Genomic DNA, 16226 nt, shown 5'->3' on the forward strand with positions numbered 1-16226 from the left:
AGTGCCTTTTTCCCCTTACTATCTCTAATATCTACCCACAATGATTCAATATTTTGTTAATTAGAGCCAATATCGTCTCTCACACCTGCCCTGATAACATCCTTTATTAACAGAGCTACCCCACCTCCTTTCCCTTCTTGTCTATCCTTCCGAATTGTCAGATACCGCTGTATGTTTAATTCCCTGTTCTGGCCAACCTGCAATGTTTCTGTAATGGCCAACAAATCATACCCATTTATGATGAGTTGTGCCGTCAAATCATTTACTTTATTTCAAAAGCTGCGTGCGGTTAGGTAGAGTGTTTTAGTACTAGTTTTTAAACCAGGATTTTTAGTTTTGACCCCTCCTGCAGCCTCTTTATATTCATACATATTTACTCTTCCTATCACCTTGTCGTTTACACTTTCCCCAGTGCTACTCTGCTCTGTTGCCTCCTGCCTTTTGCATTTTTGGGGTCCTGTGATCTGAGCTGTCAACCACTCTAACTAGCTCAGAGCCCTGTCCTGGGTTCCGAATACTCCTTGCATTGCGGCACCGAGATTTCATGCTTGCCTTTCTATTACACTTTGACCCATTAGAATTTTGCTGTACATTATTCTGCTGCAAACTACAGGGGCCACGTCGTTTAATGGATAAGCCATCTACGTTGATGCAAACACTGATGTTATCAGAAAATTGCAACGTCAAACGCTGCCTTGGTCATTTTGGCAAAACTTGTTCATCTTTAGAAAACCAAACCTCGTTCGCACTCATTAACTAAATGTGAGTTCCTCCCAAACAATGCACTTGACTTTATTAAAAGGCATTTTTTTATACTGTCTATATTGCTCACTGATTTTTGCAGATAGTGTCCAACAAACCAACAATTAATACCGATAAACTATTAATGTTTCCAGTTCGAACAACAGCTTCGCGTCAATCAGTGTAACAAAGGGCAGTGGAGGGAATTGTAATCAGATTCCAATGAGATCCCCGTGTGTCGATAAAAAAGAGCACTTGCAGAATTGCTGCGGGCAGTGTTCGAACCTGGGCAGGGAAATCCCCACTGGATTTCAACTCCAACGCCTTAACCACTCGGCCATAGCAGCTACACACTAGAGCTGCTTTAAAAGTCGAATCGTCGGTGCAATTTATCAGAGAGACCGCCTGCATGCTTGCCCAATTGGATCAACCAGACGATGTGAAAATGAAATCATCGAATCGCAGAATCTCGCAGCAAAGAAGGAAAAATTTCGGTTAGAACTGAAAGAATTTACATTTCGGGAAAAACTGAACAGTCTGGGGAGCTTCTTTCTCGAAAAACAAGTGAGATATATTTTTAAGATTATGAAGGTATTTGATCGAGTTGATGTGGAGAAAATGTTTGCTATTGTGCAGGAGTTCAGAACGGGAGATCAACGGTAAATTCAGTGGACAATTCAAGAGCAACTTATTTACCATAGAGTGGTTAGAATGTGGAAGATGCTACATAAGCAGCAGTTGAGGCGAATAGCACCGATTCATTTTAAAGGGAAATTACCAAAGCACATGACTGAGAAAGCAATAGAACAATATGCTGATAGGATCAAGTGAAGTAGGGTAGTGTGCAGCATTAACTCGAGCAACACCAGTTAGGTACAATTGTCTCTTTCTGTGATGCAATCTCTATATAACGTTATGTAACACACATTTTAAACAACAACAACTTATATATAATTAGCACCTTGAAATTAGCGAAACGTCCAAGGCGCTTCACAAGTGTATTATGCGATACAAATTTGACACCGAGCTACTAAATAAAAAATAGCGCAGGTGACTAAAAGATTGGTCAACCAGGTATGCTTGATAATGAGGAAGAAAGCTGTACTTTGCAGGTAGATATCAAAGAACTGGTCAGGGGTTTAATGGAATTCAACCCGGAGAAGTGTTAGATAATGCATTTGGGGAGTGCTTATAGGGAAAGCGAATAAACATTAAATGTGAGGCGACTGATGAGTGTAGAGGTGCAATTGACCTTGGAGTGCATGTCCACAGAATCCTTGACGGTAGCAGGGCAGGTAGATAAGATGCTTGTGAAGGATAGACAGAAAGGAAAAGGAGGCAGGGTGGCGTTGCTGGTTAAAGAGGAAATTAATGAAATGATAAGGAGGGACATTAGCTTGGATGATTTGGAAGTGGTATGGGGGGAGCTGCAGAATACAAAATGGCAGAAAACGCTACTGGGAATTGTGTACAGGCCTCCAAACAGTAGTAGTGAGGTTGGGGACAGCATCAAACAAGAAATAAGGGATGTGTGCAATAAAGGTACAGCAGTTACCATGGGCGACTGTAATCTATATATTGATTGGGCTGACCAAACTGGTAGCAATGCGGTGGAGGGCGATTTCCTGGAGTATATTATGGATGGTTTTCCAGACCAATATGTCGAGGAACCACCGCGAGAGCTGGCCATCGTGGACTAGGTGATGTGCAATGAGAAGGGACTAATTGGCAATCTTGTTGTGCGAGGCCCCTTGGGGAAGAGTGACCATAACATGGTAGAATTCTTTATAAGATGGAGAGTGACACAGTTAATTCAGAAACTAGGGACCTGAACTTTAGGAAAGGTAATTTCGATGGTATGAGGCGTGAATTAGCTAGAATAGACTGGCAAATGATACTTAAAGGGTTGACGGTGGATAGGCAATGGCAAACATTTAAAGACCACATGGATGAACTTCAACAATTGTACATCCCTGTCTGGAGTAAAAATACAACGGGGAAGATGGCGCAACCGTGGCTAACAAGGTAAATTAAGGATAGTGTTAAATCCAAGGAAGAGTTATATAAATTGGCCAGAAAAATCAGGAAACCTGAGGACTGCGAGAAATTTAGAATTCAGCCAAGGGGGACTAAGGGTTTTGTTAAGAGGGGGAAAAAAGAGTACGAGACGAAGCGTGCCAGAAGCGTAAAAAATTACTGCCAAAGCTTCTATACATATGTGAAGAGGAAAAGATTAGTGAAGGCAAAGGTAGGTCCCTTGCAGTCGGATTCAGGTGAATTTATAATGGGGAACAAAGAAAAGGCAGACTAATTGAACAAATACTTTGGTCCTGTCTTCACGAGGAAGACACAAATAACCTTTTGGATGTACTAGGGGACCGAGGGTCTAGTGCGAAGGAGGAACTGAAGGATATGCTGATTAGATGGGAAATTGTGTTGCGGAAATTGATGGGATTGAAGGCCGATAAATCCGCGGGGCCTGATAGTCTGCATCCCAGAGTACTTAAGGAAGTGTCCCGAGAAATGGTGGATGCATTCGTGATCATTTTCCAACAGTCTATCGACTCTGGGTCAGTTCCCATGGACTGGAGGGTAGGTAATGTAACACCACTTTTTTAAAAAGGAGGGAGAGAGAAAAGGTGTAATTATAGATCGGTTAGCCTGACATCAGTCGTGTGGAAAATGTTGGAATCAATTATTAAATATGAAATCGCAGCGCATTTGGAAAGCAGTGACAGGGTCGGTCCAAGTCAGCATGGATTTATGAAGGGAAAATCAAGCTTGACGAATCAACCAGAATTTTCTGAATATGTAACTTGCAGAGTGGACAAGGGAGAACCAATGGATGTGGTGTATTTGGACTTTCAAAAGGCTTTAGATAAGGTCCCACACAAGAGATTTGTGTGCAAAATCAAAGCACATGATATTGGGGGTGATGTACTTACGTGGATAGAAACAGAGAAACAAAGAAAATAGGTGCAGGAGTAGGCCATTCGGCCATTCGAGCCTGCACCGGCATTCAATCAGATCATGGCTGACCATTCCTTCAGTACCGCTGTCCTGCTGTCCTTCCATACCCCTTGATCACCTTAACCGTAAGGGCCATATTTAACTCCCTCTTGAATATATCCAATGAAGTGGCATCAACAACTCTCTGCGGCAGGGAATTCCACAGGTCAACAACTCTCTGAGTGAAGAAGTTTCTCCTCATCTCAGTCGTAAATGGCCTGTCCCTTATCCGAAGACTGTCTCCCCTGGTTCTGGACTTCCCAATTATAGAGAACATTCTTCCCGTATCGAAACTGTCCAGTCCCGTCAGAATCTTATATGTTTCTATGAGATCCCCTCTGATCCTTCTAAACTCCAGTGAATAAAGGCCTAGTTGATTCAGTCTCTCCTCATATGACAGCCCAGCCATCCCTGGAATCAGTCTGGTGAAACTTCGCTGCACTCCCTCAATAGCAAGCACTTCCTTTCTCAGATTAGGAGACCAAAACTGAACACAACATTTATTCTGAAAAGATGTGAGAAGCTGGCTTTGGATTTCGTCCCTTGGCTGCCGAATTTAAACCGTGCAGGAAATCGATCCGGGGTGGCCAAGCTGCCTGGTCTAATTAAAAGGCGTTCAAACTCTACATTCCAGGCAGGTTATAGTGTTCTGGCCTCAACATTCGGTTCAACATATCGGATCATAAGCACCGCTCCCATTGTCTGCTAATGGTTCTGCTGTTCACACGAACACCTCCTCTGGTCCATCCTTTGTTACTTTATTGCCCGCTTACCACTCACTTTGCCTTTTTGCATTGTGCCATTTATTATTCAATCACTCCTACGCTCCACTGTATCACAGGCATTCCCTTTTGTCCTTCCTCGCTGCCTATTTTTCCTGGCGCTATTTTCCAGGAAAAATCTGTAAACTTTACATTTTTCTTAAAATATCGGAATGATCATCTGACTGAACGTGAGCCCGGGAAATTCATCCACAGAATGTTCACGGCCTGCTGAGTTTTACAGAATGCTTTGTTTTTGTTCATTGTGTTTCTGTATCCCTTTGAAGGTGATGTGCTGGTCTGCCCGGGGTCATTCTCTGTCTCTCCAAAATGGTGTGCTATCAGTATCGGATCATTATCTATCTGTTTAAAAGGAATGTGCTGTCTGTCCCGGATTTCAAATTTCAAATTTCAAAAACTGCCTTTGGAGAGTGCAGAATTTTTAGTTTGTTGGTGTGTTTGTGTAAGTGAGAGAGTGCGTGGAAACGTTCTGCGCGATCTTACTGTGCATTTCATGTCATGTGAGGAAAAATGCATTACATGCAACTTGAAGCCACACTGATTTGATTCAACACGCATTCAGGGACTGACTGACAGGAGAAGAGTCTGCTGTGGGATTTTGCTATTCCACATGTGAAAGAAGGCAAATTATATAAGTTAGAAACATAGCGATTTTAGCGAGAGCTTGCGGTTGGGCTGTGTGACATGATGGGCTCCTTCCCCCTTATTTTCAAATACAAATCAAATCAAGACAAGACAAGACATGACTGACTGACTGACTTTGTTTATATAAATTTCTGTATCAATATTTATATATGCATATATTTACATACATTCCCTACTTTTTAACTTTCACAATAAATGTGCTTTTCTGTTCTGCCTGCATTGGCTCTATTACATTTGACCTCTTTCACAGCACATGCAGCTTCTGTCTGATCCTGCAGAAAAGCACTCGCGACTTTAAAAGATGGCCTTTGTTTCCCACATCTTCCTTCGTGGCTTGTCTTACACCATGGGCTTACTGTGTTTGGGAATTTACTGACTGCACACGCTGATTTCCAGTGTATTTCATGCAGTCGCACAGACTTCGTTCAATCAAAAATATATAGATTAAGAAACAATTATTTATTTATTTCAATCAAATCAAATTCAATTTTTTGCAATAAAATTGTAAATTTATTTATTTTCTTATTATGATAAATATATATATGTTTTAAATTGTCTTTTTGTCTGGGTTGGTTTTATTTCCCTCCCTCTTTCCTGCTTGTCCATCACCTGTGGCTTCAACAACCGTCCCAGTCCCGCGTGCTCATGAGAACCGCGCTCATTCACGCACAACACAATTGCATTCAGGAATGATAGAAATTCCAATTTATTCTTCTGAAAGGGAACTGCTGTCCGTGAAGGGCAATTCTACAGCTGTGTAAGAGGGATGTGCTTCCTGTCCAGGATCATTCGGTGTCTGTTTCAACGGGATGGTTGTCAGTTCAGGTTCATCAATTGCCCCTTTAAAACGTATTTTCTCATTATCCGGATCATCCTGTACATTTAAAAAGGAGTGTGATTATCAGCTGTGATAACCGAATTGTTAAACTGTTGTGTTTCAAGATACATTGACTTTGCCTGTGTCCGTGTACATCCATATCGCAGCGCATCTGTTCATTACTCAAAATATGCTCATGTTTTCCGATATCCACTCCTTGATGTAACCCTTGTCCCAAATTTGCTCTCAATATAAAAAACAACAAATTATGCACCGACGGTAGCGGCCGCGTGGCCTAAAGGATAAGGTGTCTGATTTCGATTGTAACTGTGATCTTATCAGATGATTGCAGGTTCGAGTCCGGCAGTGGTCAGCTATCGCGCTTTGTGAAATTTTATATTCTTTGTTTTGATTCTGCCTCAAAACCAACCATCTCGGACAGTCACTCACCTGAAGTAAAGGAAGGCTGTGTGCTTTAAGAAGCTAATGGCACATTTTCATCACTGTCGATCTGGTTGCACGGGCAAAACAAGTGGTGAAGTAGATTTTCGTGCATATTATTTCTGTTTGAATGCAAAAAGTAGGGGATGGATGTCTGACTTTGCAGTCAATAGGAGACAAGGTGACTGACAGGTTGAAGCAATGGACTGCTGATCCAGTATGCCCCCAGCTTCGTCGTTATTGTGTTAAACATTTTCCCCTAGTTCTTTTATTCAATCACATTTATCCTCATTGCCAAATTCACCTTTTACTGAAAAGGATGCAGCTCGTTGATGAAGTAATGTCACAAAAAATAATCACTTCATCAAAGGGAAAACATCAGCAGAACGATGGAGAGGGGGACTCATGAAATCGGTCTCTGAGAGTCAGCACAGGCACGATGGGCCGAATAGCAAACTAACGTCAGAAACTGAGAGCTACGCTCCTCACTGTCGGCGGCTCGTTGGTCTAGGGGTATGATTCTCGCTTTGGGATTATAATAATTGAAATGCGAGAGGTCCCGGGTTCAAATCCCGGACGAGCCCTGCCAACCTTTTGTCAAAAAACGACTTCTCAGCCGGTCGACATGTGAGAAAACTGACATGTTTCCAATTAAAACGTGTGATTGCACTCCGTTGTTCACACAGCGTCCAAAAATCCTGGAGATTCCCAGGAGCAAAGTGAAACTCACCGAACTGAGTAAAGTTCATGTTTCTCAGATGTGCTCGGCTCTGCGTCTCATTGGACAACATAAACCCTGTTTTGATTCCGGCAAATACTTGATCAGTGTATCTTACTTTCTGCACGCATGAGCTCACCTCCATAGGGATAAGCATACATTCAACGTCAATCTCAAATTCAACGTGAAACAGACTCTGCCCTGAATATGAGTGCGTCCTGTTTCTCTCGCGCTGAAAAGATGTGAGAAGCTGGCTTTGGATTTAGTCCCTTGGCTGCCGAATTTAAACCGTGCAGGAAATCGATCCGGGGTGGCCAAGCTGCCTGGTCTAATTAAAAGGCGTTCAAACCCTAGATTCCAGGCAGGTTATAGTGTTCTGGCCTCAACATTCGGTTCAACGTATCGGATCATAAGCACCGCTCCCATTGTCTGCTAATGGTTCTGCTGTTCACACGAACACCTCCTCTGGTCCATCCTTTGTTACTTTATTGCCCGCTTACCACTCACTTTGCCTTTTTGCATTGTGCCATTTATTATTCAATCACTCCTACGCTCCACTGTATCACAGGCATTCCCTTTTGTCCTTCCTCGCTGCCTATTTTTCCAGGCGCTATTTTCCAGGAAAAATCTGTAAACTTTACATTTTTCTTAAAATATCGGAATGATCATCTGACTGAACGTGAGCCCGGGAAATTCATCCACAGAATGTTCACGGCCTGCTGAGTTTTACAGAATGCTTTGTTTTTGTTCATTGTGTTTCTGTATCCCTTTTAAGGTGATGTGCTGGTCTGCCCGGGGTCATTCTCTGTCTCTCCAAAATGGTGTGCTATCAGTATCGGATCATTATCTATCTGTTTAAAAGGAATGTGCTGTCTGTCCCGGATTTCAAATTTCAAATTTCAAAACTGCCTTTGGAGAGTGCAGAATTTTAGTATGTTGGTGTGTTTGTGTAAGTGAGAGAGTGCGTGGAAACGTTCTGCGCGATCTTACTGTGCATTTCATGTCATGTGAGGAAAAATGCATTACATGCAACTTGAAGCCACACTGATTTGATTCAACACGCATTCAGGGACTGACTGACAGGAGAAGAGTCTGCTGTGGGATTTTGCTATTCCACATGTGAAAGAAGGCAAATTATATAAGTTAGAAACATAGCGATTTTAGCGAGAGCTTGCGGATGGGCTGTGTGACATGATGAGCTCCTTCCCCCTTATTTTCAAATACAAATCAAATCAAGACAAGACAAGACATGACTGACTGACTGACTTTGTTTATATAAATTTCTTTATCAATATTTATATATGCATATATTTACATACATTCCCTACTTTTTACCTTTCACAATAAATGTGCTTTTCTGTTCTGCCTGCATTGACTCTATTACATTTGACCTCTTTCACAGCACACGCAGCTTCTGTCTGATCCTGCAGAAAAGCACTCGCGACTTTAAAAGATGGCCTTTGTTGCCCACATCTTCCCTCGTGGCTTGTCTTACACCATGGGCTTACTGTGTTTTGGAATTTACTGACTGCACACCCTGATTTCCAGTGCATTTCATGCAGTCGCACAGACTTCGTTCAATCAAAAATATATAGATTAAGAAACAATTATTTATTTATTTCAATCAAATCAAATTCAATTTTTTGCAATAAAATTGTAAATTTATTTATTTTCTTATTATAATAAATATATATATGTTTTAAATTGTCTTTTTGTCTGGGTTGGTTTTATTTCCCTCCCTCTTTCCTGCTTGTCTATTAAATGTGGCTTCAACAACCGTCCCAGTCCCGCGTGCTCATGAGAACCGCGCTCATTCACGCACAACACAATTGCATTCAGGAATGATAGAAATTCCAATTTATTCTTCTGAAAGGGAACTGCTGTCCGTGAAGGGCAATTCTACAGCTGTGTAAGAGGGATGTGCTTCCTGTCCAGGATCATTCGGTGTCTGTTTCAACGGGATGGTTGTCAGTTCCGGTTCATCAATTGCCCCTTTAAAACGTATTTTCTCATTATCCGGATCATCCTGTACATTTAAAAAGGAGTGTGATTATCAGCTGTGATAACCGAATTGTTAAACTGTTGTGTTTCAAGATACATTGACTTTGCCTGTGTCCGTGTACATCCATATCGCAGCGCATCTGTTCATTACTCAAAATATGCTCATGTTTTCCGATAGCCACTCCTTGATGTAACCCTTGTCCCAAATTTGCTCTCAATATAAAAAACAACAAATTATGCACCGACGGTAGCGACCGCGTGGCCTAAAGGATAAGGTGTCTGATTTCGATTGTAACTGTGATCTTATCAGATGATTGCAGGTTCGAGTCCGGCAGTGGTCAGCTTTCGCGCTTTGCGAAATTTTATATTCTTTGTTTTGATTCTGCCTCAAAACCAACCATCTCGGACAGTCACTCACCTGAAGTAAAGGAAGGCTGTGTGCTTTAAGAAGCTAATGGCACATTTTCATCACTGTCGATCTGGTTGCACGGGCAAAACAAGTCGTGAAGTAGATTTTCGTGCATATTATTTCTGTTTGAATGCAAAAAGTAGGGGATGGATGTCTGACTTTGCAGTCAATAGGAGACAAGGTGACTGACAGGTTGAAGCAATGGACTGCTGATCCAGTATGCCCCCAGCTTCGTCGTTATTGTGTTAAACATTTTCCCCTAGTTTTTTTATTCAATCACATTTATCCTCATTGCCAAATTCACCTTTTACTGAAAAGGATGCAGCTCGTTGATGAAGTAATGTCACAAAAAATAATCACTTCATCAAAGGGAAAACATTAGCAGAACGATGGAGAGGGGGACTCATGAAATCGGTCTCTGAGAGTCAGCACAGGCACGATGGGCCGAATAGCAAACTAACGTCAGAAACTGAGAGCTACGCTCCTCACTGTCGGCGGCTCGTTGGTCTAGGGGTATGATTCTCGCTTTGGGATTATAATAATTGAAATGCGAGAGGTCCCGGGTTCAAATCCCGGACGAGCCCTGCTAACCTTTCGTCAAAAAACGACTTCTCAGCCGGTCGACATGTGAGAAAACTGACATGTTTCAAATTAAAACGTGTGATTGCACTCCGTTGTTCACACAGCGTACAAAAATCCTGGAGATTCCCAGGAGCAAAGTGAAACTCACCGAACTGAGTAAAGTTCATGTATCTCAGATGTGCTCGGCTCTGCGTTTCATTGGACAACATAAACCCCGTTTTGATTCCGGCAAATACTTGATCAGTGTATCTTCCTTTCTGCACGCATGAGCTCACCTCCATAGGGATAAGCATACATTCAACGTCAATCTCAAATTCAACGTGAAACAGACTCTGCCCTGAATATGAGTGCGTCCTGTTTCTCTCGCGCTGAAAAGATGTGAGAAGCTGGCTTTGGATTTAGTCCCTTGGCTGCCGAATTTAAACCGTGCAGGAAATCAATTCGGGGTGGCCAAGCTGCCTGGTCTAATTAAAAGGCGTTCAAACCCTACATTCCAGGCAGGTTATAGTGTTCTGGCCTCAACTTTCGGTTCAACGTATCGGATCATAAGCACCGGTCCCATTGTCTGCTAATGGTTCTGCTGTTCACACTAACACCTCCTCTGGTCCATCCTTTGTTACTTTATTGCCCGCTTACCACTCACTTTGCCTTTTTGCATTGTGCCATTTATTATTCAATCACTCCTACGCTCCACTGTATCACAGGCATTCCCTTTTGTCCTTCCTCGCTGCCTATTTTTCCAGGCGCTATTTTCCAGGAAAAATCTGTAAACTTTACATTTTTCTTAACATATCGGAATGATCATCTGACTGAACGTGAGCCCGGGAAATTCATCCACAGAATGTTCACGGCCTGCTGAGTTTTACAGAATGCTTTGTTTTTGTTCATTGTGTTTCTGTATCCCTTTTAAGGTGATGTGCTGGTCTGCCCGGGGTCATTCTCTGTCTCTCCAAAATGGTGTGCTATCAGTATCGGATCATTATCTATCTGTTTAAAAGGAATGTGCTGTCTGTCCCGGATTTCAAATTTCAAATTTCAAAAACTGCCTTTGGAGAGTGCAGAATTGTTAGTTTGTTGGTGTGTTTGTGTAAGTGAGACAGTGCGTGGAAACGTTCTGCGCGATCTTACTGTGCATTTCATGTCATGTGAGGAAAAATGCATTACATGCAACTTGAAGCCACACTGATTTGATTCAACACGCATTCAGGGACTGACTGACAGGACAAGAATCTGCTGTGGGATTTTGCTATTCCACATGTGAAAGAAGGCAAATTATATAAGTTAGAAACATAGCGATTTTAGCGAGAGCTTGCGGATGGGCTGTGTGACATGATGAGCTCCTTCCCCCTTATTTTCAAATACAAATCAAATCAAGACAAGACAAGACATGACTGACTGACTGACTTTGTTTATGTAAATTTCTGTATCAATATTTATATATGCATATATTTACATACATTCACTACTTTTTAACTTTCACAATAAATGTGCTTTTCTGTTCTGCCTGCATTGGCTCTATTACATTTGACCTCTTTCACAGCACACGCAGCTTCTGTCTGATCCTGCAGAAAAGCACTCGCGACTTTAAAAGATGGCCTTTGTTGCCCACATCTTCCCTCGTGGCTTGTCTTACACCATGGGCTTACTGTGTTTGGGTATTTACTGACTGCACACCCTGATTTCCACTGCATTTCATGCAGTCGCACAGACTTCGTTCAATCAAAAATATATAGATTAAGAAACAATTATTTATTTATTTCAATCAAATCAAATTCAATTTTTTGCAATAAAATTGTAAATTTATTTATTTTCTTATTATAATAAATATATATATGTTTTAAATTGTCTTTTTGTCTGGGTTGGTTTTATTTCCCTCCCTCTTTCCTGCTTGTCTATTAAATGTGGCTTCAACAACCGTCCCAGTCCCGCGTGCTCATGAGAACCGCGCTCATTCACGCACAACACAATTGCATTCAGGAATGATAGAAATTCCAATTTATTCTTCTGAAAGGGAACTGCTGTCCGTGAAGGGCAATTCTACAGCTGTGTAAGAGGGATGTGCTTCCTGTCCAGGATCATTCGGTGTCTGTTTCAACGGGATGGTTGTCAGTTCCGGTTCATCAATTGCCCCTTTAAAACGTATTTTCTCATTATCCGGATCATCCTGTACATTTAAAAAGGAGTGTGATTATCAGCTGTGATAACCGAATTGTTAAACTGTTGTGTTTCAAGATACATTGACTTTGCCTGTGTCCGTGTACATCCATATCGCAGCGCATCTGTTCATTACTCAAAATATGCTCATGTTTTCCGATAGCCACTCCTTGATGTAACCCTTGTCCCAAATTTGCTCTCAATATAAAAAACAACAAATTATGCACCGACGGTAGCGACCGCGTGGCCTAAAGGATAAGGTGTCTGATTTCGATTGTAACTGTGATCTTATCAGATGATTGCAGGTTCGAGTCCGGCAGTGGTCAGCTTTCGCGCTTTGCGAAATTTTATATTCTTTGTTTTGATTCTGCCTCAAAACCAACCATCTCGGACAGTCACTCACCTGAAGTAAAGGAAGGCTGTGTGCTTTAAGAAGCTAATGGCACATTTTCATCACTGTCGATCTGGTTGCACGGGCAAAACAAGTCGTGAAGTAGATTTTCGTGCATATTATTTCTGTTTGAATGCAAAAAGTAGGGGATGGATGTCTGACTTTGCAGTCAATAGGAGACAAGGTGACTGACAGGTTGAAGCAATGGACTGCTGATCCAGTATGCCCCCAGCTTCGTCGTTATTGTGTTAAACATTTTCCCCTAGTTTTTTTATTCAATCACATTTATCCTCATTGCCAAATTCACCTTTTACTGAAAAGGATGCAGCTCGTTGATGAAGTAATGTCACAAAAAATAATCACTTCATCAAAGGGAAAACATTAGCAGAACGATGGAGAGGGGGACTAATGAAATCGGTCTCTGAGAGTCAGCACAGGCACGATGGGCCGAATAGCAAACTAACGTCAGAAACTGAGAGCTACGCTCCTCACTGTCGGCGGCTCGTTGGTCTAGGGGTATGATTCTCGCTTTAGGATTATAATAATTGAAATGCGAGAGGTCCCGGGTTCAAATCCCGGACGAGCCCTGCTAACCTTTTGTCAAAAAACGACTTCTCAGTCGGTCGACATGTGAGAAAACTGACATGTTTCAAATTAAAACGTGTGATTGCACTCCGTTGTTCACACAGCGTACAAAAATCCTGGAGATTCCCAGGAGCAAAGTGAAACTCACCGAACTGAGTAAAGTTCATGTATCTCAGATGTGCTCGGCTCTGCGTTTCATTGGACAACATAAACCCCGTTTTGATTCCGGCAAATACTTGATCAGTGTATCTTCCTTTCTGCACGCATGAGCTCACCTCCATAGGGATAAGCATACATTCAACGTCAATCTCAAATTCAACGTGAAACAGACTCTGCCCTGAATATGAGTGCGTCCTGTTTCTCTCGCGCTGAAAAGATGTGAGAAGCTGGCTTTGGATTTAGTCCCTTGGCTGCCGAATTTAAACCGTGCAGGAAATCAATTCGGGGTGGCCAAGCTGCCTGGTCTAATTAAAAGGCGTTCAAACCCTACATTCCAGGCAGGTTATAGTGTTCTGGCCTCAACTTTCGGTTCAACGTATCGGATCATAAGCACCGGTCCCATTGTCTGCTAATGGTTCTGCTGTTCACACTAACACCTCCTCTGGTCCATCCTTTGTTACTTTATTGCCCGCTTACCACTCACTTTGCCTTTTTGCATTGTGCCATTTATTATTCAATCACTCCTACGCTCCACTGTATCACAGGCATTCCCTTTTGTCCTTCCTCGCTGCCTATTTTTCCAGGCGCTATTTTCCAGGAAAAATCTGTAAACTTTACATTTTTCTTAACATATCGGAATGATCATCTGACTGAACGTGAGCCCGGGAAATTCATCCACAGAATGTTCACGGCCTGCTGAGTTTTACAGAATGCTTTGTTTTTGTTCATTGTGTTTCTGTATCCCTTTTAAGGTGATGTGCTGGTCTGCCCGGGGTCATTCTCTGTCTCTCCAAAATGGTGTGCTATCAGTATCGGATCATTATCTATCTGTTTAAAAGGAATGTGCTGTCTGTCCCGGATTTCAAATTTCAAATTTCAAAAACTGCCTTTGGAGAGTGCAGAATTGTTAGTTTGTTGGTGTGTTTGTGTAAGTGAGAGAGTGCGTGGAAACGTTCTGCGCGATCTTACTGTGCATTTCATGTCATGTGAGGAAAAATGCATTACATGCAACTTGAAGCCACACTGATTTGATTCAACACGCATTCAGGGACTGACTGACAGGACAAGAATCTGCTGTGGGATTTTGCTATTCCACATGTGAAAGAAGGCAAATTATATAAGTTAGAAACATAGCGATTTTAGCGAGAGCTTGCGGATGGGCTGTGTGACATGATGAGCTCCTTCCCCCTTATTTTCAAATACAAATCAAATCAAGACAAGACAAGACATGACTGACTGACTGACTTTGTTTATGTAAATTTCTGTATCAATATTTATATATGCATATATTTACATACATTCACTACTTTTTAACTTTCACAATAAATGTGCTTTTCTGTTCTGCCTGCATTGGCTCTATTACATTTGACCTCTTTCACAGCACACGCAGCTTCTGTCTGATCCTGCAGAAAAGCACTCGCGACTTTAAAAGATGGCCTTTGTTGCCCACATCTTCCCTCGTGGCTTGTCTTACACCATGGGCTTACTGTGTTTGGGAATTTACTGACTGCACACCCTGATTTCCACTGCATTTCATGCAGTCGCACAGACTTCGTTCAATCAAAAATATATAGATTAAGAAACAATTATTTATTTATTTCAATCAAATCAAATTCAATTTTTTGCAATAAAATTGTAAATTTATTTATTTTCTTATTAGGATAAATATATATATGTTTTAAATTGTCTTTTTGTCTGGGTTGGTTTTATTTCCCTCCCTCTTTCCTGCTTGTCTATCACCTGTGGCTTCAACAACCGTCGCAGTCCCGCGTGCTCATGAGAACCGCGCTCATTCACGCACAACACAATTGCATTCAGGAATGATAGAAATCCCACTTTATTCTTCTGAAAGGGAACTGCTGTCCGTGAAGGGCCATTCTACAGCTGTGTAAGAGAGATGTGCTTCCTGTCCAGGATCATTCGGTGTCTGTTTCAACGGGATGGTTGTCAGTTCCGGTTCATCAATTGCCCCTTTAAAACGTATTTTTTCTCATTATCCGGATCATCCTGTACATTTAAAAAGGAGTGTGATTATCAGCTGTGATAACCGAATTATTAAACTGTTGTGTTTCAAGCTACATTTACTTTGCCTGTGTCCGTGTACATCCATATCGCAGCGCATCTGTTCATTACTCAAAATATGCTCATGTTTTCCGATGTTTTTGATGTCTCAGTGTAAGGGCTCCCTGGATTTGATGCCTCAGTGGAAGGGGTCCCTGGATTTGGTGCCTCAGTGTAAGTGTTTCCTGTATTTGGTGCCTCAGTGTAAGGGGTCCCTGGATTTGATGCCTCAGTGTTTGGATTTGGTGCCTCAGTGTAAGGGTTTCCTGTATTTGGTGCCTCAGTGTAAGGGGTCCCTGGATTTGATGCCTCAGTGTAAGGGGTCCCTGGATTTGATGCCTCAGTGTAAGGGGTCCCTGGATTTGGTGCCTCAGTGAAAAGGGTCCCTGGATTTGGTGTCTCAGTGTAAGGGGTTCATGGATTTGGTGTCTCAGTGTAAGGGATCCCTCGATTTGATGCCTCAGTGTAAGGGGTCCCTGGATTTGATGCCGCAGTGTAAGTGGTCCCTGGATTTGGTGCCTCAGTGTAAGTGCTTCCTGTATTTGGTGCCTCAGTGTAAGGGGTCCCTGGATTTGATGCCTCAGTGTTTGGATTTGGTGCCTCAGTGTAAGGGTTTCCTGTATTTGGTGCCTCAGTGTAAGGGGTCCCTGGATTTGATGTCTCAGTGTAAGGGGTCCCTGGATTTGATGTCTCAGTGTAAGTGGTCCCTGGATTTGATGTCTCTGTGTAAG

At 42.2% G+C, this 16226-nt stretch overlaps 3 non-coding genes across 3 annotated transcripts; all 3 read left to right on the plus strand.

The window, feature by feature from the left end:
* Positions 1-6931: 6931 nt before the first annotated feature.
* trnap-ugg (transfer RNA proline (anticodon UGG)) lies at positions 6932-7019 on the plus strand. The gene is given in 2 exon segments: positions 6932-6967; positions 6984-7019. It is a non-coding gene; the product is annotated as a tRNA-Pro (tRNA).
* A 3040-nt stretch (positions 7020-10059) lies between these two features.
* On the plus strand, positions 10060-10147 carry trnap-ugg (transfer RNA proline (anticodon UGG)). The gene is given in 2 exon segments: positions 10060-10095; positions 10112-10147. It is a non-coding gene; the product is annotated as a tRNA-Pro (tRNA).
* Positions 10148-13189: 3042 nt separating this feature from the next.
* Positions 13190-13277, plus strand: trnal-uag (transfer RNA leucine (anticodon UAG)). Its single transcript is given in 2 exon segments — positions 13190-13225; positions 13242-13277. It is a non-coding gene; the product is annotated as a tRNA-Leu (tRNA).
* Positions 13278-16226: the final 2949 nt, after the last annotated feature.

Source organism: Pristiophorus japonicus, unplaced genomic scaffold (assembly GCF_044704955.1).
Source record: "Pristiophorus japonicus isolate sPriJap1 unplaced genomic scaffold, sPriJap1.hap1 HAP1_SCAFFOLD_336, whole genome shotgun sequence".
NCBI classification, from domain to species: Eukaryota; Metazoa; Chordata; class Chondrichthyes; family Pristiophoridae; genus Pristiophorus; species Pristiophorus japonicus.